Below are 23,968 nucleotides of genomic sequence, written 5' to 3' on the forward strand. Positions count from 1 at the left end.
GCTAACAGAGAAAGTCTTCCCTGGAGCTGGCACCCTGAATTTAGACTTCTAGCCTCCTAGATTGAGAGAATAAACTTTTTTGTTAAAGCCATCCATTTGTGGTATTTCTGTTATAGCAGCACTAGATAACTAAGAAACCATATTATAATATACAAATGCTCCAGTCTCAAAAAATCACAAGGCTTACAAAGAAAAAGGAAAAGATGGCCAACTCAAAAGAACAATAAAGAGACAGAAATCGCCTCATTGGAAGCCCTAGATAACGAATAGATTAGGTATCCAATTTGAGAAGGAAGAATTAAAAGTATCTCTATTCACAGATGACTTCATCAAAATTAAAACCTTCTGTGCATCAAAGGATTTTATCAACAAAGTGAAGATATAACCTACAGAATGGGCAACAGTATTTGGGAACTATATATCTAATAAGGGTTTAATATCCAGAATATATAAATAACTCCTACAACTCAACAACAAAAAAACAAACAACCCAATTTAAAAATGGGCAAAGGACTTGAATAGACATTTCACCAAGGGAGATATACAAATGGCCAATAAGCACATGAAAAGATACTCAAAGTCATTAGTCATTAGGGAAATGTAAACCAAAACCACAATGAGATACTACTTCACCCCCACTAGCATGGCAATTATCAAAAAACAGAAACTAACAAGTGTTGGCAAGGATATGGAGAAATGAAAACCCTCATCAATTGCTGGCTGGGTTGTAAAATGGCGCAGCTGCTTTGAGAAACAGAATGGCAGTTCCACAAAAAGTTCAACATAAAATTATCTTGACACAATTCCATCCCTAGGTGGAATTGTGTCATAAGATAATTAGACTCAAACAGATACTTGTACAACAATGTTCACTGCAGCATTATTCACAAGAGCCAAAAGGTGGAAACAACTCAAGCGTCCATCAGTAGACGAATGGAGAAATAAAACGTAGTATATATATATATACAATGGAATATTATTCAGCCATAAAGAGAAATGAAGTTCTGTCTCATGTTACATATAACATGGATGAACCTTGAAAACAATATGCTAAGTAAGTGAGTCACAAAAGAACAAATACTATATGATCCCACATATATGAAACATTTAGAGTAGGCAAATGTATAAAACCCAAAAAGCCCATTGCTGTCGAGTTGATTCCGACTCATAGTGACCCTATGGGACAGAGTAGAACTGCCCCAAAGGGTTTTCAAGGAGTGGCTGGTAGATTCGAATTGCTGACCTTTTGGTTAGCAGACAAGCTCTTAACCACTGTGCCACCAGGGCTCCAGAGACAAAAATTTATTAGTGGTTACCAGGAGCAGGTACAAGGGGAAAATGAGGGAGGGTAATGCTTAAGGGTGATGAAAAGCTTTGGAAACGACAGCAGTGATGTTTGTATAATTAATGTCATTGAATTGTTGATGTAAAAATGGTTGAAGTGGCAAATGTTATGTTATACATATTTCACTATAATAAAAATTAAAAAGAAAAACTATGCTGCTGATTCTGATACTCAGCTCCCAAAAACCCTTTTCATTGGGAATCACAGTTCTAAGAATGTAAGATTTCCCAGTAATCATACAACAGGAAAAGGGAAATAAGAGAAGTGAAACTTTCTGTGCTAGTGAGATTTGAGGTGCCTTTAGCCCTGCATTTAAAGCAACTGACTGCTAACTGAAAGGTCAGCGATTTGAAACCTCCAGCGGCTTCCTGGGAGAAAGATGTGGCAGTCTGCTTCTGTAGAGATTTACAACCTTGGAAACCCTATGAGGCAATTCTACTCTGTCCTGTAGGGTGGCTATGAGTGGGTGTACCCCTGAACACCGAGTCAGAATGGTTTTTTAAGGATGTTTCTATCATTCTCTCTTCATTCTCTCAATGTCAATTCCTCTCTTAAACACAGCAAGGTTGAGAAGACAAAGGGAGTTCAGGGGAGGACAGTCTTCCTTGAGGTGTGAACTCTAAATGAACGTGAAGCCCAGACTTTTCACTGGGTTTATCTCTGAGCAACAGCTGGAGGACTCATCAGGTCCAGGCGTGGCTGTAACCGCTTCCCTACTCACCTCCTTATGCAGTTGTGTTAACGACCCTGGCAGCTTCTTCCTCAGACGGTTGTCTTTGAGTAACGGAAACACATGTATGAAGACACCTAAAGGGTCTAGGAAGATTTTTCTCACCAGCTTGTCAGCTCCTCTTAGTCATGGCTGAGATGTTACTGCTTGAGAGCCACTTCTCTGTGTTCCCCACCGGGTCCTGCAGACATCCTTCTGGGTCCATGCAGACGCCCTGGGAGCACCTCTGCGAAGGCTGTTTTCAGCTAACGCTAGAAAGTGAATTTGTCGACCAAGTCATGAAGCTGAGAGCATAATGCTATTGGCCTGAGATAAGGCCAGCAGCCTTGAAAGAAGGAGGCTTGAAACATTGGAATAGAGGGAGGGAATGTGGAAAGGGGAAAACAGGGCTTCAAATTGGTTCGGTCCAGTTTGAACCCCTGCTAGGAATTTGCATTCCTACCCCCAGATACACTGAATCAGAATCTACATTTTGACAAGATCCCCAGGTGATTCTTATATATAAGAAATTTTGAGAACCACTGCTTTGCTAGTGGTTCTCAGAATTAGTCCCCAACCAGCAGTATTAGCATCGCTGGGAACTTGTTAGAAATGCAAATTCTCAGCAGGGGTTCTAACTGGAACAAACTGAAGGCCATAGATGATAACACACAATACAGACCTAGTCCCCCCTCCCCTAGCCAGCCGTGGGGCCTGGGTAAAGGTAACTAGAAATTAACTGACTTGGATGCTAGAGCTGGAGGGGACTGTACAGACGAGGACACTGAGGCTCAGAGAGATTAGATAATCTCAGTGAACCACAAGCAAGGCTGTGACCAGAACTATGTCTCTGGACTCCCAGTTCAGTGCTCTAACATATCGGCCTTCAGGCAGAAAACCAGAAAGTACCATCTATAAGAGCTGAGTTCTAGCCTTGCATATAAGATTAAGTTTTATATCTGCAGTTAGATGACAGGCAGCATACTGACTAAGAGCTTGAGCTTTAGTGTCAGATAGACATGGGTTCAAATCTGGACTTTCTATTTATTTGCTTATATGATAGGACAAGTAGCAATTCTCTGCGTTTCAGCTCATACGTCAGTAAAATGGTGATAATACTATCTGGACTGTAGAGGTGTTGTAAGGATTAGATGAGGTCACGGGAGTAAGTTTGGTGTGTATCTCAAACTTTAATAAGCCTATGGATCACCTGCAGATCTTGTTAAAACGAAGGTTCTGATTCAGCAGTTCATGGAGGTGGCTGAGAGTCTGCATTTCTAACAAGGTCCCAGGTGGTGATGATGTAGTTGATTCGTGGACCACGCTTTGAGTAGCAAGGACATAAAGTACTTACCAAATGGGAGTCTTAAAACATTTTTTAATTTTGAAATCATTTTATACTTACAAAGAAATTGCAAAAAAAGTACAAAAAAATTCTCATAGATCCCAAAGCCAAATTAGTTGCTGTCGAGTTGATTCTGACTCATGTAGAACCCATGTGTGCCAGAGTAGAACTGTGCTCCGTAGAGTTTTCAATGGCTCATTTTTTTGGAAATAGATCATCAGGCCTTTCTTCTGAGGCACCTCTGGGTGGACTCAAACTTCCCACCTTTTGGTTAGCAGCCAAGCTCATAAACCCTTGTATACTACTCAGGGACTCCAAACCCTTCACCAAAAACCAAACCAAACCCGTTGCCATCTAGTCAATTCCAACCCATAGTGACACTATGGGACAGAGTAGAACTGCCCCATACAGTTTCCAAGGAGCGCCTGGTGGATTCAAACTGCCAACCTTTTAGTTAGCAGCCATAGCTCTTAACCAGTATGCCACCAGGGTTTCCAACCCCTCACCAGTTTCCCCAAATGTTAATATTCTATATACAGCCACAGAACAGTGATCACAACAGGAAATCGCCACTGAAACAATGCTGTCAACTAATGTACAGACAATTTTCAAATTTCATCAATTGTCCCACTAATGTCCTTATTCTGGACCAGGATTCAACGCAGGATCACACACTGTACTTAGTCATCATGCCTCCTTTCATCTGGGACAGTTTACGTGGGCGACTTCCCTGAGAAACAGCGACATTGTTACTCCCTTGAATCTCTTACATTTTGTTTTTATTCAATGGTTCTCAAATATTGATGTTCAGAAGAATCGCCTGAGGAGCTTGTTTTACATGCTCACTCTCAGAGAAACTGACTCAGTAGGGTTTGGCTGCTGTTTGGGAACATGTATTTTTACTAGCATACCAGGTGATTCTGATGCAGACCAGACTTTGAGAAACAACATCCAAGAACGGCTGACACAATGTTCAGCAAACACTGCCATGTGATCTCTCCTTAAAATAAAAAAAAAAAAATTTAAGCATTACATTCATATGGCAGCATTTCTAGTCTATGTATAGACTTCCTTCCCCATCCCTATCCCTTTTGTAACACAGGTGAAAGCACAATAACACGCACCGTTTTGCACTTTGCTTTGTTTCTAACATATGACTTTTCGTGTTCCACATTTTCTGGGCCGCTACGCAGGTTTGCGCCTTTCCAAAGTCCGCCACAAGGGGGCACCAGTGGCTTCTTCCTAGTACTAATAGCGTACACTGTAGTTCGCCAAAGCGGCCACAGTGGCCGATTAACAAGTATTTGGAGAGAGGGTCATAGGATGTTTTATCACCCAGACTTTACCACCTATGGCCACAGAGATCTATATTCTTCTGCATTAGGGAAATCCCCAGAAGCACTGATTTCAGGCCATCTCTCTGTCACGAATAATTAAAGAAGTGTGTTTGCACTGAGATGTGGGGTGTGCAGGCTTAGCCCCAGCTGTGGGGCTTGCTGCCTGCGAGGTTTGGTCTGAGCTGTCCTGAGCAGAAAGGGCAGCTGTGAATAGTGCAGCAGCTGTGTAGAGGCTCAAACACAGAACTGCTGGCTCACACACTTTGCCCACAAGGGCCTTGTGATCTTTTTACTTCCTTTTCCCCAGGCCTCTTGCTCCCAAAGAAGCCAGTGAACAGAAATAACACTATCGCGTGGTCAATACTGTCCCTGGGTAAAACCACCACAAAGTTATGGTAAAGCAAAAAGATTTTATTTGCCATGTGTTCAAAAAGGCAAAAGCGGGGAATGGATAAGCATGCTGCCAGAGCCATGTCTGCCTGAATCCAAGGAATATTGCAAAATAGGCAAAAGTTGGGAAAACGGACAAGCATGCACCAGAGCCATGTCTGTCTGAGCCTGAGGAATGTTACAGAATCATCACTATGTATTAACATTACAAATGGGTAAAATCATTGAAAGCTTTACCCTTTCACAGATTGGCTAAAAACTGCTAAATCACCGTGATTCTATGTTTTGGATTATCTTTCTTAATAATCATTGGTACAGGTTTCAGTGAAAGACAGTCAGGAGGGTCTTCATTGGCCTAACAAATCTTACTATTTACTATATGCTGATAGAAGAAGATCAGAGGAAAGTATGCAGGTCTTCTGTGCTCTATTTGATATGTTTATGTGAAAGGTTCCCTAAAAGATGTTTTCCAAGATTATCCTAGCCTTTATACCTCAGGGCCCAGTTGATGTGTCCTTGTGAGCCTTTGAGGGCCCTTTGAGTCCAGCTTCAGCTGGGTCATAGTCTTTATACTCAAGGACAGGGAATAATGACTCCAATTTTATCTCCTAAATCAATACTCACCCTCATCATTGCCCTAGCAGGGACTTAGCAAAGAAGGGTCCCTCAGTGCTGGTGATCAGTTTATTTTTTAATGGCACAAAATTGGCAAAAATTTAAACTTACGCTAGACCCATTTGTGTGCTGGTAGATGGTAAACAACTAGCTGTCCAGAAAAAAAGCCCAAACCTATTTGTGGTGTTTGCCAGTTTCAGTGGTATAAATTCCCTCTTTGTGACTGATTTCAAGTTACCAGTGTGATGTACTGAATGCAAAGTTAGCAAGAGATGTGGGTACCACACTTTTACATAGTATTTTTACCATATAAATGCAATTGATGGTAAAATTGCATTTTATGCAATTGCATTTTACTGCATTTACTATTATCTCAAGAGCAGAGATAACAGTAAATGCAATAAAATAACTAGAAGTGATGAGTTCCGAATGTGCATTATCTTTGTTTTTATATAACTTATTTCATTGTTGTTGTTAGGTGCCATCAAGTTGGTTCCAACTCATAGCGACCCTATGTAAACAGAATGAAACATTGCCCGGTGCTTCGCCATCCTCATGATTGTTATTATGCTTAAGCCCACTGTTGTAGCCACCGTGTCAATGCATCTCATTGAGGGTCTTCCTCTTTTTCACTGACCTTCTACTTGACCAGGCATGATGTCCTTTTCCAGGGACTGGTCCCTCCTAATAACATGCACAAAGTATGTGAGACGAAGCTTCGCCATCCTTGCTTCTAAGGAGCATTCTGGTTGTGTTTCTTCTAAGACAGATCTGTTCGTTCTTTTGGCAGTCCACAGTATATTCAATATTCTTTGCCAACACCATAATTCAAAGACATCAATTCTTCTTCAGTCTTCCTTATTCACTGTGCAGCTTTCATGTGCATATGAGGTGATGGAAATACCGTGGCTTGGGTCAGGTGCACCTTAGTCCTCAAAGTGACATCTTTGCTTTTTAACAATTTAAAAAGATCTTTTGCAAGAAATTTGCCCAATGCAATGCATCTTTGGATTTCTTAACTGCTGCTTCCATGGTGTTGATTGTGGATCTAAGTAAAATGAAACCCTTTACAACTTAGTCTTTTCTCTATTTATCATGAAGTTGCTTATTGGTCCAGTTGTGAGGATTTTTGTTTTCCTTATGTTGAGATGCTAGCATACTGAAGGCTATAGTCTTTGATCTTCATCAGTAAGTTCTCTTAAATTTCAGCAAGCAAAGTTGTGTCATCTGCTGTTGTTAATGAGTCTTCCTCCAATCCTGATGCCCCTTTCTTCTTCGTATAGTACAGCTTCTCAGATTATTTGCTCAGCATACAGATTGAATAAGTATGGAGAAAGGATACAACCCTGACGCACACCTTTCCTGACTTGAAACCATGCAGTATCCCCTTGTTCTGTTCGAATGACTGCCTCTTGATCTACGTACAGGTTCCTCATGAGCACAGTTCAGTGTTCTGGAATTCCCATTCTTCGCAGTGTTATCTATAATTTGTTATGATCCACACAGTAGAATGCCTTTGCATAGTCAATAAAACACAGGTAAACATCTTTCTGGTATTTTCTGCTTTTAGCCAGAATCCATCTGACATCAGCAATGATATTCCTGGTTCCACGTTCTGTTCTGAATCCAGCTTGAATTTCTGGCAGTTCCCTGTGGATGTACTGCTGCAACTGCTTTTGAATGATCTTCAGCAAAATGTTACTTGTGTGTGATATTAATGATATTTCTTTGTTTGGTTGGATCACCTGTCTTGGGAATAGGCATAAATATGGATCTCTTCCAGTTGGTTGGTCAGGTAGCTGTCTTCCAAATATCTTGGCATAGACTAGTGAGCACCTCCAGCACTGCATCCATTTGTTGAAACATCTCAATTGGTATTCCATCAATTCCTGGAGCCTTATTTTTCGACAACATCTTCAGTGCAGCTTGGACTTCTTCCTTCAGTACAATCAGTTCTTGATCATATGCTACCTCCTGAAATGACCGAACGTCGAACAGTTCTTTGTGGTACAGTTACTCTTTGTATCCTTTCCATCTTCTTTTAATGCTTCCTGCATTGTTCAGTATTTTGCCCATAGAATCCTTCACTATTACAACTCTAAGCTTGAATATTTTCTTCAGTGCTTTCAGCTCAAGAAATACCGAGTGTGTTCTCCGCTTTTGGTTTTCTAACTCCAAGTCTTTGCACATGTCATTACAATACTTTACTTTGTCTTCTCAAGTTGCCCTTTGAAATCTTCTGTTCAGCTGTTTTAATTCATCCACCTGAGGGGTTCATCTTCTGGCACTATATCAGACAATGTTCTGCTGCTATTCATAAGATTTTCACTGGCTAATTTTTTTAAGAAGTAGACTGCCAGGTCCTTCTTCCTAGACCATCTTAGTCTGGAAGCTCAGCTGAAACCTGTCCCCATGGGTGACCTTGCTGGTATTTGAATACCGGTGGCATACCTTCCAGCATCACAGCAACACGCAAGCCCCCACAGTATGAAAAACTGGGGGTATTTCATTGTAAGTGTATGTAATTTAATTTTGAATAATGGTTGTATTTACCAACCAGTTAGTAAAATACCTGAGAATTTAGCAATCAATTCTTGCAAGCCATGTGAGCTGGCACCAGCATATCGCTGACTAGACTTGACATGTCTTACTTTATTTTGGGCCACAGTGAACTGAGATAGACTCTTAATTTCTCAGAATAACAGGAAAAACAGGAAATGAAGAGTATGCATGTATATCAACTTACTTGGCAAACAAAAAAGCGAAAACCCAGGAAAAGTATTAAGACTGGTCTCCATCTGACTGCATCATCTTGACTGTAGGAAATTCAGTTAAAATTCTTTTTTCTTTTTTTTCATTGTACTTTAGATGAAGGTTTATAGAGCATATTAGTTTCTCATTAAACAATTAATACATATATTGTTTTGTGACATTGGTTGCCAACACCACAACATGTCAACACTCTCCCCCTCTCAAACTTGGGTTCCCCATTACCAATTTTCCTGATCCCTCCTGCCTTCTTGTCCTTGCCGCTGGGCTAGTGTGCCCATTTAGTCTTGTTTTGTTTCGTGGGCCTGTCTAATCTTTGCCTGAAGGGTGAACCTCAGGTATGAGACCAGTAGAGCATCTTAGATGGGTGCTCACAAGCTTTTAAGACCCCAGACGTTACTCACCAAAGTAGAATTTTCTTTATAAAGTATACTATGGCAATTAAGCTAGATGTTCCCCAAGACCATGTGCTCCACAGGCCAGTGCCTTTTTTTTTGTGGGGAATTTTTTTTTATTATTATTACCTTTCAATCTCTTCTCTTGGGGTCTGTTCAGATTTTTGACCTCAGTTTGTGTTAGTTTAGGTAGGTAGTGTGTTTCCCGAAATTTGTCCATTTCCTCTAGTTTTCAGAGTATAGTTTTTCATAGCACTCTGTTATAATCTTTTTTATTTCGGTTGTCTGTTGTACTATCCTCCATTTTGTTTCTTATTTGGATTATTTGCATCCTCTCCTGGTTTTCTTTTGTTAGCTTGGCCAGTGGTTTGTTGATTTTGTCAGCCCTTTTGAAGAATCTACTTTTGGTTTTGTTGATTCTTTCTACAGTTTTTCTATTCTCTATTTGATTTATTTCAGCTCTGATCTTTACTGTTTCCTTTCTTCTGGTGGCTGTGGCCATCTTTTGCTGTTCTCTTTCTATGTTCAAGTTGTACAGCTAATATTTTGGTTTTATACCTTTCTTCTTTTTTTGATGTGTTCATCTATTGCTATAAATTGACTGCTGAGCACTGCCTTTACTGTGTCCCAAAGGTTTTGATATGATGTGTTTTTATTCTCATTTGATTCTAGGAAATTTTTTATTCCATCTTTGATTTCTGCTATTACCCAGTTGTTTTTAAGCAAGATGTTATTCAGTTTCCATGTATTTGATTTTTTTTTTTTTCCTTGCTCTTCCTGTTATTTCTACCTTTATGGTGTTGTGATCAGAGAAAACGCTTTGTATTATCTCAGTTGTTTTGGATTTTGTTGAGGGTTACTTTGTGGCCTAAATGTGGTCTTTTCTGGAGAATGTTCCATGTGCACTGGAAAAGAATGTGTACGTTGCTGCTGTTGGGTGGAGTGTTCTATATATGTCTATTAGGTCAAGTTGCTTGATTGTGGCCTTCAGATCTTCTGTATCTTTGCTGAATTTCTTTCTAGATGTTCTGTCCTTTACCAAGAGTGATGTGTTGAAGTCTCCTACTATTATTGTGGAGCTATAAATTTCTGTTTTCAGTGCTGTTAGAGTTTATTTTATGTATTTTGGAGACCTGTCATTGGGTGCGTAGATATTTATCATGGCTATGTCCTCATTGTGGATTGTCCCTTTAATGATTATATAATGTCCTTCCTTGTCTTTCATGGTGGATTTTGTTTTAAAGTCTATTTTTTCTGAGTATTGCCACTCCTACTCTTTTTTGGTAGCTGTTTGCTTGATATATTTTTTTCCATCCTTTGATTTTTAACATATTTATATCTTTGTTTCTAAGGTGTATCTCTTGTAGACAGCATATTGATGGGTCCTGTTTTTTAATCCATTTTGTCACTCTCTGTCTCTTTATGGGTGCATTTAGGCCATTTTCGTTCAGTGTGATTATTGAAAGGTGTGATTTTATTGCTGTCATTTTGTAGTGCTTTCTTTTTTTTTTTTTTTGTGGTGCTCATGTTTTCTTTGTTCCTCTTACTCTCCTGTGCTGAATTCCTTTTGTTTGTGGATTTTTTGTTTCTTTCTTTCATTTTGTAGATTTTGTGTTTACTAAGACTTTATGGTTTTCTTCTTTAGTTTGATGAGTAGGTTTGTTAACTTTCTTTGTGGTTACCTTTGAAAATTACTCATATCTTCACAAGTTTTATCCAGTCTTTTATTACTTGATAATGCCTTGACTTCCTCTTCATTTGAAAGTTCTATATCTACTTGTTTATTCCCTCTTTTATTGTTTTGATGTTGTTGTCATTTACAGATTGACAACTCTGGTTTCCTGTTGTAAATTTTTTAGTTTTGTTTTATCCTTTAGAGTTTATTATCTGGATTGGTATCTGGCTGATGCTGTCTTATGTGGTAGATTCAGGTTGTCGTCTGGTGTTTTTGTTGTCTTATTGAAGGACTCCCTGTAATAACTCTTGTAAGTTTTGTTTGGTTTTTACATATTCCCTTAATTTCTGTTTATCTGGAATTGTCCTAACTTTGCCATCATATTTGAGTGACAATTTTGCAGGACATATTATTCTTGGTTAGCAGTTTTTTTTTCTTTCAAGATTTTATATATGTCATCCCATTGCCTTCTTGCCTGCATGGTTTCTGCCGAGTAATCAGAGCTTAGTCTTACTGTTTCCCCTCTGTATGTGACTTTTCATTTTTCTCCAGCTGCTCTCAGGATTCTTTCATTGTCTTTGGTTTTAGTGAGTGTGATTATGATGTCTTGGTGTTGTTCTTGTCACTATGAGTTCTTGTCTCTTGTCATTTAATGGCAATGGGTTTTTGAGTATCCTATGTGGGGTTCATTGAGCTTCTTGGATGGGTGGCTTTTCATCTTTCATTATATTAGGGAAGTTTTCTGTCAGCAAATTTTCAATGATCCTCTCTGTGTTTTCCATTTTCTCCCCCTGTTCTGGAACTCCAATCACACACAAATTTTTGCTTTTGATTGTATCCCACATCATTCTCTGGATTTCTTCATTCTTCTTCATTCTTTTCTCTATTTTTCCTCAAACAAATTGATATCCAAAGATTTGCCTTCAATTTCGATGATCCTGTCTTTCATTGTTTCATATTTGCTCCTAAAACCTTCTATTGTACTGTCCACTTCTGAAATCTTGTTATCTTTTGTAATTCTAATTGCAGTTTTTGTGTAATTTCTAGTTTCCTATTTATTTTGACATTTTGTTCCTCTATTATTTTCCTGAATTCTTCCATTGTTTTGTCTGTCTTTTCCGTGATTTTGTCTATTTTTTTCTTATTCTTGTCTGAATTTTCCTTCATCTGTTGGAGAACCCTGAATATTAGCTTTGAATTCCCTATCAGGTAGTTCCAGTGCCTTTCTTCTAGCAGAAGTTCATCTGGTGTTTTATTTTGGTTGCTTTCTGGAGCCATTCTCTCCTGTTTTTTGTGTATGTTTTGATATTGTCTGCTGTCTCTGGGACACTTGGAAATTATTTTTTTCATTTATTGATTGTAGGTTTGATTGTTTTGTCCTGCTTTTTTGTTTTATTTGGTTATGTCTGGCCAGGCGGGCTGGGTATGTTTGTTGCTTGCTCACCTTGGGCACAATACTTCTCACTACATTGTCCAGGTGGACAGGACTGGTCACTAAGCTATGGTGCAGCAGGGTGGATCCAGCGCGGGTGGAGGGGCAGGGCTGTGTAGTTTGCGGTATGAACTGGGGGCGACCAGGTGGGGCTGGAGGGCGGTGCAGGATAGGGTCCAGAGGACTGCATCAGTACAGCTCAAGGGTGTGGCTCTCAGCACACAGTGCAGATAGGCAGGAAGGAAAGAAGAGGATGTGATGTGCCGAGCTATGTGCGTGGGTGAAAGAAGAGAGAAAAGTAAAAGCAAAAAAAAGGAAAAAATGAAGTGGAAAAAATAAAAGTAAATAAAATGGTGATGCAATAGGATTCTGTGGGTGGGAAAAAGGTAGATCTGGCAAGGCCGTGTGCTGGTGGATCTCTAGCCCAGCAGTGTGGCTGGGCCTGTCAAGAAGGGATATGGGTGGTGCACAGGGCTAAGTGGGTGGGAGAAAGGAAAGAAAAGAGGAGAAAGAGAGAATAGAAACCAACAATCAAACAAACAAAAAATAATTTAAAAAAAATAAAAGCAACAAAAAAATATAGTGGTGGGGGAACTGGCCATTGGGGGCAGGGAGGAATTGGGGTAGTGGCAAGCTGTTGTCTCTCTCACCGGGTGGCACAGCATGGCCCATCAGGAAGGGGCGGAGGCAGCACAGGGCCTAGGTGGGAGGGAGAAGGGGAAAGATAAAGAAAAATAAAAAATATGGCACTGAGGGAGCCAGCCTGCAGGGGCAGCACAGACCTGGGGAGGCCATGTGCCAGAGGTTCTCCAATTGAGTGATACAGTACAGCCCGCCAAGAAGTTGGGGGCAGCACACAGGGTTGGGTGGATGGGGGAAAGGAAGGAAGGGAGAGAGAGAGAAGAAACAGTGACAAAACAAACAATAAATAAAATGGCGCTGAGGGAGCTGGTCTGTGGTGGCGGCGCAGGCCCCAAGAGGCCACATGCAGTAACTTTCTAACTGAGCTGTGCAGCCTGGCCCATCCAGGAGGAGCTGGGGCAGTACCCAGGGCTGGGTGGGCAAGAGAAAGGAAAGGAAGGAAAGAAGAGACAAGAAACAGAAAAAAAGAAGAAGAATAAAAAAGAACAAAGCAAACAAACCAAGAAATCACAGCCTGTCAAGAAGGGGAGGGGATGGCTAGCTGAGCAGGAGAAAGGAAAGGAAGGAAGGGAGAGAGAGAAAAACAAAAAAAGCCAAAAAAAAAAAAAAAAAATCAAAAAACAAAAATACAAACCAAAAAAATAACCAAACACAAAAAAATGGCACTGAAGGGGTTGGCCAATGGGGCCAGGCTTCAGTGAGCTAGTGTCTCTCTGGAGGTGTAGCAGTGGAAGGAAGAACGGTGGGAGGCATGAAAGCGTGTATCCCTGGTTACAGGATGTTCTGTCTCCTGCTGGGTGCTTCATGAGTTGCCTTTCCATACTCCCTGTCCACCTTCCTTGGTGGCTGACATCCAAAGTGGTGAATCCGGGCGGCGGTGGCTGGTATCTCTCTGGCCAAGTGACTGTGGCTTGTTGGAAAGTGGTGGAGACCTCACACAGGGAAGAAGATTGGGGGGTGGGAAAACGTGTATCCCTGGTTACCGGATGCTCTGTCTCCTGTTGGGAGCTTGTTGAAGTTGCCTTTCTGTACTCCCTGTCTGTATTTTTTTGTGGCTGTAGTCCAAGATGGCGAATCTGTGCAGTGTTAGCTGATAGGGGACCTCCACTCCATAACTCTCCTCATTCTCTGTTCTCTGTCAGTTTCTTATTCCATTTGGTGCTTAATCAAGTTCTTCATTCCTTTATTTGGTACTTAGGGTTCCAGGATTGACATTGTATCTATTTTACTGAGTTTTTAGGGTCTTTGCTGCAGAGGGATGGCATAGTGTTCCTGTCTATAGCACCATGTTGCCTCTGCCTTCTTCAGTTAAAAATTTTAAGGGAAGACACTGTGTTGTCTTTGTTTATTTTTTAATGTTGTCTTGAGTACTGTACTTAAGTGATCTTATTTAATTCTCCCAATGATGTAGATATTATCCTAATTTTATGATAAACACACTGAAGTTTAGAGAGGTTAGCTCACCCAGAGTCACACAGCTGGTTAGTGGCTCAGCCATAATTTGAACTAGAGCTGCTTGGGCCTCACTGGCCATCTGGTCACACACTGTCATCTACTAGGATGGATACATATTACCCCATCTGATCCTTGGTTATTTGATACATAACTGTGTTCCTTGTCTTTCTACTGCACAGTCTCTACAGTTCTGGCTCTATGGAAGCTCTAGCCACACCTTTTTGGAAGCCTGGGAAAATTCAGCTGCCTTCCAATGCCATTCCTGGGCCATAGGAAGCTGTGTAAAACTCTCAGGCATTTGTCACCTAGATATGTCACACAGTCATTCTTGGGATGATTCCCACTTGGTCAGGATGTAACATCTTTTGCATGTATTGTTGAAATTGATTTTCTAAAATTTTAAAAAGAATTTTTGTATTACTCTTCATGAGGCACATTGGTCTGTAGCTCTCTTTTCTTCTAATTTTAAAAATCTATTTCTTTTTTAGGGAGCTTTGGCATTTTGTGTCTTTTAAGGAATTTGTCCATTTTACCTAAGTTGTCAAATTTATTGGTTTAAGTTTTTAATAATATTCCCTTATTACCCTTTGATTTTAGTAGAATCTGTAGTGACATCCCTTCTCACATTCCTGATATTGAAAAATTGTGTCTTTTCTCTTTTTATTCTGAAAGTCTGGCTAGAGGTTGATCAATTTTATTGATCCACTCAGAGAACCAGCTTTTGGTTTCATTAATTTCCCCTATTGTTCTACTGTTTTTAAATTTCTTTCATTTCTATTCGGATCATTATTTCCTTTCTTCTATTTACTTTAGGTTTACTTTGCTCCTCTTAGTCTAGTTGCTTAAGGTGGAAGATTAGGTCATTGATTTATGTCTTCTTTTTTGTGTAAGTGTTTTATGCTACCCATTTCCCTCTAAGTTCTGTTACAGTTATATCCCACAAATATTGATATGTTGTATTTTCATTTTCGTTTAGTTCAAAATACATTCTAATTCCCCTTTGATTTCTTCTTTGGCCCTTGTGATATTTAAAAGTTTTGTTATTTAGTTTCCAAATATTTGAGAATTTTCCAGATCTCTTTCTACTAAGAATCCTAATTTCATTCTATTGTGGTCAGAGAACACACTTTATATGATTTAAATCCTCTTAAATTTATTGATATTTGTTTCATGGCCCACATATGGCATATCTTGGTGTTGTGGATTGAATTGTGTTCCCCCCACCACCAAAAAAAAAATATGTGTTACAATCTTAACCCTCATACTTGTGGATGCAATCCCATTTGGAAATAGGTTTTTCTTTGTTATGTTAATGAGGCCATACCAGTGTAGGGTGTGTCTTAAACCTACTCACTTTTGACATATAAAAGGAGCAGATTAGGCACAGAGAAGTAAGCACAAATGGAACAGAAGATATGTGCCATGTGGAGATCTCCAAGGAACACTGAGAAGCAAAAGAAGCTGAGATAAGGAATTTCACCCAGAGTGGAGAGAGAGAGGCTTCCCCTAGAGCTGGCAAATTATGATGTTGGTTCAGAATAATGAATATACCATGGACTGCCAGAAGAATGAACAAATCTGTCTTGAAAGAAGTACAGCCAGAGTGCTCCTTAGAAGCAAGGATGGCAAGACTTTGTCTCACATACTTTGGACATGTTATCAGGAGGGGCCAGTCCCCAGAGAAGGATATCATGCTTGGTAGAGGGTGACAGAAAAAGAGGAAAACTCTCAGTGAGATGGATTGACACAGTGGCTGCAACAATGGGCTCAAACATAGCAACGATTGTGAGGCTGACACAATGTTTCATTCTGTTGTACATAAGGTCACTATGAGTCAAAACCGACTCAACATCACCTAACAACAACAAGCCTCCTAAACTGTGAGAAAATAAATTTCTATTCATACCACACCCACTCGTGGTATTTCTATTATAGCAGCACTAGCAAATTAAGACACTTGGTAAATGTTTCCTGTGCCTTGGAAGCAAATGTGTATTCTGCAGTTGTTGGATTGAGTGTTTTATAAATGTCAGTTGGGTCAAGTTAGTTGATAGTGTTGTTCAAGTCAAGTCCTCAATGATTTTCTACTAGTTCTATCAAGTGTTGACAAAGGGGGTTTTGAAATCTCCAGTTGTAATTGTGGATTTGTCTATTCCTCCTTTCAGTGCTATTAGTTTTGTTCCATGTATTTTGAATTTCTGTAATTAGATGCATAAATGTTTAACCCCTTTAATCTGGGGCTAATTTTACCCAACTACGAGGCAATATCCTTCCAAGTAATCTACCTAATGCCTCAAGAATTATGCGGTTTTTTACACCCTGGCCAGTGGGAACAAGAACTCTTCCCAGTCCTGTGTAAGCTTAGAAAATTGTTTCCTCTAAATCTCTCTGGTAGCTTCCCCCATCTTTTGTGCACAAAGTTTAATACTCAAGGGGGGGCCTCTGCAAATCTTCGGAGTTCTCTTTCTTTGCAGCTCTCTCCTCTGTGCTGTTTGTCCTACAAACTCTAGCTCCTTGGCTTCGGAACTCCTAACTCCGTCTCCTGACTCTGTGAGGTTGACAGGTTCTCCAGAGTTCCTTCTCCCTGCAGTGCACCCTGGAAACTCCCTCCAGGAAGTAAGCCAGGAGGCGGGGGGGCGGGGGGGCTCACCTCATTTGTTTCCTCTCTCTTAGGCTAGCTGTCCTGAATTGCCTGATGTCCAATATCTAAAAAATATTGTTTTATAAACTTTGTTCAGCTTTTTAGTTGTGTCTGATCTCTGTTACTCCATCTTGGTCAGAATTGAAAGTCCACACTTAAGAGTTTTTTAAGCATAATTTTAAAAATCTTTGATTTGATTTAGGAATACAGATTTTATAAACTTAATTTTTGTACAAATTAGAGCGAGTTAATAAAATTGGCTTATAACTAGCTTTGTACTCACTCTAATTTTCTCATGATACAAAAATACTCTATAGTTTGTATGTGATTAGGCTTTCTTTTCTCATGGTTTAATTTCTCTACATGTCCTACACTGGTTTTATGGATCGAGTATCTTCACAGTTTTTTTTTTTAAGGTTACACAACTATAAAATGGGGTTTACTAAATGAGATTTAATAATTATGCCTTTCCTAACTGATGCTGCAAATTCAGAGTAATTAAACTGTTAGGCTGTCATTTATGCCTAATCTATTTTACCTTTCCTGGAATAGACACCAGGTAACATAAAGACATATTCTTTCACCTTATAAAAGGGAGAACAGTAGTAGAAATTTCTTCCACCTTCCAATCTTATGAAGAAAGGGGGTACATTTTCTCCTAATAGTGAAGTCTCTTTAATTTTTCTAATTCTTAGCTTTGAATACACAATCCTCCACATATAGTTTGTATTATTTATCTCTAAATGCAATACTTCATACTTGTCCTCACTGAAGGTAGCCTGACACTTAAAAATATGGCCTAGAATTATCTGTATGGGCTGAGTTCAGATGCTTTGGAGTTATATGCCACTTGAGCAGTTACTTTATTCCTCTAATTTCTCATCTGTAAACTGGGAATAGTACTAATACCCACAGCATATGGAATGCATGGGGGTGTCTGCATTATTTACATGAGACCACATAGTTATAGTAACATAACTTGTAAAATGAATCTCAGTGGCCTTGGTTGTGAGGATTACATGGGATAATGAAAAGAAAGTGCTCAGAGCAGTGCTGGCACTTAATAAGTGCTCCATAAATGTTAGCTGTTACTAGGGCTGGAGTATAAAATGTGAAGAGGCAAGTGGCAAAAGATGAAGCTCTTTGTAAACCATGTTAAGAAGTTTGGAATTCACCCCAAGGGCAATAGATTGTACATGCGTCCCTTGGTATCCATAGGGGATTGGTTCCAGGACCCCCAGGATACCCAAATCCTCAGATGCTGAAGTTCCTTATGTAAACTGGCATAGTATTTGCATATAACCTACGCACATCCTCCCATATACTTTAAATCATCTCTAGACTACTTATAATACCTAATACAATGTAAATGCTATGCAAAAATAGTTGTCATACTGCATTTTTTAGGGAATAATGACAAGACGTGAGAAGGCGAATAATGCTCAATCGAGTGCTGGAGAGAGACCGAGGATCTATTACATGGCGGTAGCCTACAGCAGGGTAGGCTTACACATCCTTCCTTTGTGTGGATTCAGCGTAGTGCTCAGCCCATGGCAAATTCAAGTTTTGCTTCTGGAAATTTCTTTCTCCCAAATATTTTTGATCTGCAGTTGGTTGAATCCGTGGATGTGGAACCCATGGATACAGAGGGCCAACGGTAATCAGATTTTAGTTTTAGAAAGGATGCCTTGGCTGCAGAATGGAAAGCAGAAAGGTTAAGGCTGGTTGAAGTTAAGTAACTGTTGCAGTAGTTCAGAAGAGAGATTACAGTGGCCTGAACAAATGTGACAGCAACAGAAATGGAAAAGTTTACAGATTGAACGCATGTAGGAGGTAAAAAAAAATTGACAAACCTTATTGCCTCATGGATGTGGGAGGTGAGATATACGGAAAAAAATAAGGATGACTCAGGTTGCTAGATCCGACAGCTGGGTAAATGGTGGTGCATTTATTTAGACAGAAAACATTGGAGAAAAACTAGGTTGTATATATAGGGTTTTCTTCGGTGTAGGGCAGGTAGTGGGAGAAGAGGGACCATGTTGAGTTTGAAGTGTGTTGAACATGTCTAAGAGGAAATGATCAATAAGAGACATATGGCTTTGGAACAGCACTGTCCAACAGAATTTTCTGCTGTGATGTAAATGTTCTATATTTGTTCCATCCAGTATGGTGTCTACTAACCCCAAATGGCTATCGAGCACTTGAAATGGGGCTAGTGCGACTGAGGAACTGAATCTTTAATCTTATTTAATTTATATTTTAAGTAGCCATGTGGCTAATAGCCACCATACTGAACAGCACAAGTTTGGAGCTTCAGACAGTGTAAGATACAAAGTTTAGAGTCAACAGCACAAATGATAAACAACTAAATTTGACGTGAGTCAAACCAGAATAGTCGATCCTAGGGAAATTAGAGTTGTTTCTTTTAAAATGGCTATTTAGGAAGTAAGATTTATCGCAGAGAATCCCTAGTTTGACCACAGCAGACTGACTTTATTATATACATTAATTTAAACCTGTTTGGAACCCTTTTATTTAGCTAACTTTTAAGGATAATTGGTTCCTAAATTCACCCACCATGAACTTATAGCTTGTCCTCTAATCATAAACGTTTTTCTATAATCAAGTGTGTATGTGGGGAGGAGAAAGGACTTTGTTTCTAGAACTTCAGTATTTGATGAACAAACTCAATGATCACTCTAAGTATATCCTGTCTCATCTTTCCAGACCGAATGTTTTCAGTCTATATACAGTGCAATTCTCTTTTATCTCCATGATCATTCTAGAAGCTTTCCCTGGAAACTCAACAACATAATTTTTTTTTCCTTGAGATAAACAAGCCAGAATTAAGGGGGAAAAAAAAAAATCCAGCTGTTTACAACCATGTTTGATTCAAGGGTAAACTTTGTTTGTTGTTGTTGTTTGTGCTTTTTCTTTTTTTACTATCTGGGTATTTGGAGCCAGAGGTACCATGGGGTAGAGTGTTGAATGGTGACTCCAAATATATGTCCGTGTGCTAATCCCTAGAATCTGTAAATATTACCATATAGGGTAAAAATGTGATTAAGGACCTTGAGAGGAACTTATCTGGATTACCCAGTTGGGTCCTAAATACTATCATACATATCCTGATAAGAGAAACCCAGAGGGAGTTTTAAGATACACACAGAGAAGGAGATATAAATGCAGAGGCAGAGATGGGAGGGATGCAACCACAAGCCAAGGAACACTGAGGAATGCTGGACAGCCACCAGAAGCTGGAAAAGGCAAAGAAACAGATTCTCCCCTAGAACCTCCAGAGGAGTATGGCCCTGCTGACACCAGGACTTTGGCTCAGTGAAGGTGACTTCAGACTTCTGCCTTCCAGAACTGAGGCAATAAATTTATGTTAAGCCACCAAGTTTGTGGTGGTAATTTGTTATAGCAGCCAGGGAAATTAACACACATGGGTAAAAATAGTCTTCAGTGAAGTCTAATGTCCTACAAGTAGTCCTTCATACTAAACTCTTTTTGTTTTGTAACTAGTAATGTAGGGCTGGCTAGCTTCTCTTTCAAAATGCACTATTTTACATTTACCTACATGAAGCTTTGTTTTTTTTTTGCTTTTGCAGCTATTTGTTCAGAATATACTCTTGTGAGGAAACACTGGAATCGTCATCTGGTTCTTCCAACAATGTGTTCTATAAATACTTTCCAAGACTGGACAAATATATTTATTTTAGAAAAATCTGAAGTATGAGGATTATATTTTTTTATCTAATATTAGCTCTGGAGCACTGGTGGTGTAGTGGTTAAGAGCTCAGCTGCTAACCAAAAGGTTGGCAGTTCAAATCCACCAGCCACTCCTTGGGAACTGTATGGGGCAGTTCTACTCTGCCTTACAGGGTCGCTATGAGTCAGAATCGACTAGATGGCACCTAACAACAATATTAGCTCTAACATCATGTTTATTTACTTTTGCCTAGCTTATCATTCAATGCACGCTCTACTAGAATGTAAGCTACATGAATGCAGGGACTTTGAATACTGCTGTGTTTCCAACATCTACAATAGTGCCTAGTATGGTTAGTATTTGTTGAACTAATGTGCTATTCATCTATCTATTCATTCCTCTCTTGCTGTGGTTCTCAAACTTTTTTTTAATAGTAGAACCTATTTGCTGAAAGAATACTTAAACAGAAATCACTATATAAAATAGATAAAAGTAGATCTGCTCTACTAAGTTTTAGTGGAGAGTCTGGAGCCTTATTTACCTGTCTGTAACATGTATTTTAATACTGTAGCATATTATACATAATATTCATGGAAAAAGCCCTAAATTTGGAATTCAGAAAATACTGCTCCCATAGTCCTTTTGGAAATATGAAATTTATATGGGTAAAAAGCCATACAGTTTGGGAGGTTTCTGGACTTTGTGGATAAAAGTAGAATACCAGAGCAACAGAATTAACAGTATCTAATTCTTTAAGAATACAAAAGGAATAAAGGTTACTAAGGAAGCTATGTTCAAAATCTGTTTCCAGGCCTATTGACTAAGTAGTTGGAAGCAAAAAATAACAGCTTTGGAGTCTGGCAGATGACTTCAAATACTGGACTGCTACTTAATCACTGTATGACCTTTAATGAATTGCCTAACCTCATCTATAAAATGGTGGTAATTCTAGTATCTATTTAAAAGGTCATTGTGAGGATTAAATAATTACTATGTGTAAGGTATGTTACATTCCAAATACTCAATAAGTGGTAGTTATTAAGACTAGATGTCAAAGTTCCCAAAGGACCTATTTTCCACTTTCCCTAAGGTCTTAGTGTTTAAATTTCTCGTTTGTATTAAGTTCTTCACTTTAGTCTACTACACTGGCAGCAGAGGACATAAACACAGCAAATTTAGGGGCTGAAAACTCAGTTTTGAGTAAATTTCCTTATTTTAAAATGTGCATGAAACTAGTTTGTATTTTCTCTACATCTCAGAGTGGGTGTAGTCAAACAGGAGAATAAATGTTACATGGATGTTAATCATTACCTGTCTTCCGCCACTTCTCAGCCCCAGTGCAAGGCTCATTTCAAATTCATGATTGGGTATGCTCTATCAAGACTCATTTTCTTATCCCGCAATCCATTTATAAATTTGTCTGTGGACCCGAGGTATACTAGAATGACTTTGGGGACCCAGGCCTCATTCTACCCACTGGGTTTATTCTAGAAATTTTAATCCTAATCCTAACTATTCTTTCTTACATTTAATCCAGCTATTTTTAGTCACACTGATCAGCCACTACAACTGAAAGGTGGGTTTTTATCTTAAAAAATATACTGTAGAACAGGATAAAGAACGTAGTACAGAAGAAACAAAAGTAGTTATCCAAATTGGGAGCCTATCCTTTTGAGACAGGGAATTCTTAAAGGTAACAATAACTCAAACATCCAGTCACTGACTACACTGCATCACACTGAGATTAATCCCACTCTCGTGGTGACCCTGTCCAGATTCATGGCCTTAAACTTCATCTATGAAGATGATCTCTCCTCCAAACTACAGGCTTCTATATGCCACTGTCGACCTGACATCTGTGTGTGGATGTCTGACTGATGTCTCAAGTAAACAATCCAAACTTGAGCTTCTGATCTCCCCCAGGTCCACTCCTCCCACAGGGTTCTCCAACTTTGGCCAGTTGCTCAGGCCAAATACCTTAGAGTCATCCTTAAATCTTATCTTTCTCGTGTACCCTACACCCATTCAGTGAGCAAATTCTACCAGATCAACCTTTAAAATATAAACAGAACCTAACCACTCCTACCAGCCTCGCCACTACTCTCATCTCTCACTTGGATTACTGCAATTAGTTTCCTAATTTGGCTTCCCCTCCATGCTATTCTCAACACAAAAGCCAGAGTGATCTTGTTTAGATCACATCACTCCTCTGCCCAAAATTCCTGTCTTGAGTAAAAGCCAAAATCCTTAAAATCGCCTACAGCCCTCCACGATCTGGCTCCCCATTGCTGTCTTGACCTATCTCCTACTGCACCTTCCCTCTTTCACTCTGCTCCAGCCACACTGCTGCTCCTTTAACATACCTCAGGATCTCTGTACTTTTTTCTGCCTAGAATGGTTTCCCAATTTTGAGTCTTTGATCAAATATCACCACCTCTATGAGGCATTCCTTGACCATCCTACTTAAAATTGCCACCTCCACATCAACCTGGCACTGCTTTTCCCTCTTCCTCACTTTACTTTTCTCCTTAATACTTAAATATATTTTATAATTTATTTGTTTATTTAGTTTTTCTCCCTTAATAGGATTATTAAGCTCTATGATGGGAGGGATGTTTTCCACTGCTATACTACCTAAAACAGTCCCTGGCACAGTAGGCATTCAATAAATAATTGTGGAAAAAATGAATTTAAAGATAAAAAGTTACCACTCCCCATTCCCATCCCCCCTTTTATTGAATGATTTTAATTAAAGTCACACAAAAGTTATTGGATTAAAAATAAAAGCAAAAGACCACTACACATTAGTTTGTCAACATGTAATGCCCTGGGTTTATTTTGTGAGAATTCTATCACAATATTTCCAGGTGGGATTAAAAACCTTAAGGATAATGTATGCCATTGGACTGGGCATTCAGACTTCGGTACTGACAAAGCACTAGTAGTAGTCTGTTAAGTACCATTCTCTTCACAGAAGAGAGGTCAAATATTTCCAAAGGAAGGCACCCGATATTTGTGGTTCTGGCCTTGCAGCCTTCTGGAGAATCTTAAAAGGAAAAAAGCTGGCTGGCTGTTTTTAGAAACTGGAATGATGATACATGTACAGCAATTACTGCATTCTTCTCCCTTATATCCTTTTTGTAAGAACAAGTAAAGAATGAAGTCTTTTAAACAATTCGACAATAAAAAAGTACAATTTTTTTTGTGCTAAAAAAAGGGCAAGACAACATAAACTCCAGTTGTAAGGACTCCATTTGCATACTTGATTTAACACTTTTTGGTGTGGAAGGAAATGGAACTAATGGGCTGTTTGTAGAGCAGCAACATAACATTAGTGCTTTAAGTACCAGAAACCACCCACTGTTTTGTGGGCAAGCGGGGATGGGAGGATTCACGAGACTTCATTTTTAGCTTGTTACTTGTCCTAATGAGAGTAGACCAGGAAGATCCCCATTTAACAGTACATTCCCCCTTTTTTTTAAACTGATGCCTTTTTTTTTTTTTTT

This window comes from Trichechus manatus, unplaced genomic scaffold (genome assembly GCF_000243295.1).
Source record: "Trichechus manatus latirostris isolate Lorelei unplaced genomic scaffold, TriManLat1.0 scaffold00195, whole genome shotgun sequence".
Lineage (NCBI taxonomy): Eukaryota > Metazoa > Chordata > Mammalia > Sirenia > Trichechidae > Trichechus > Trichechus manatus.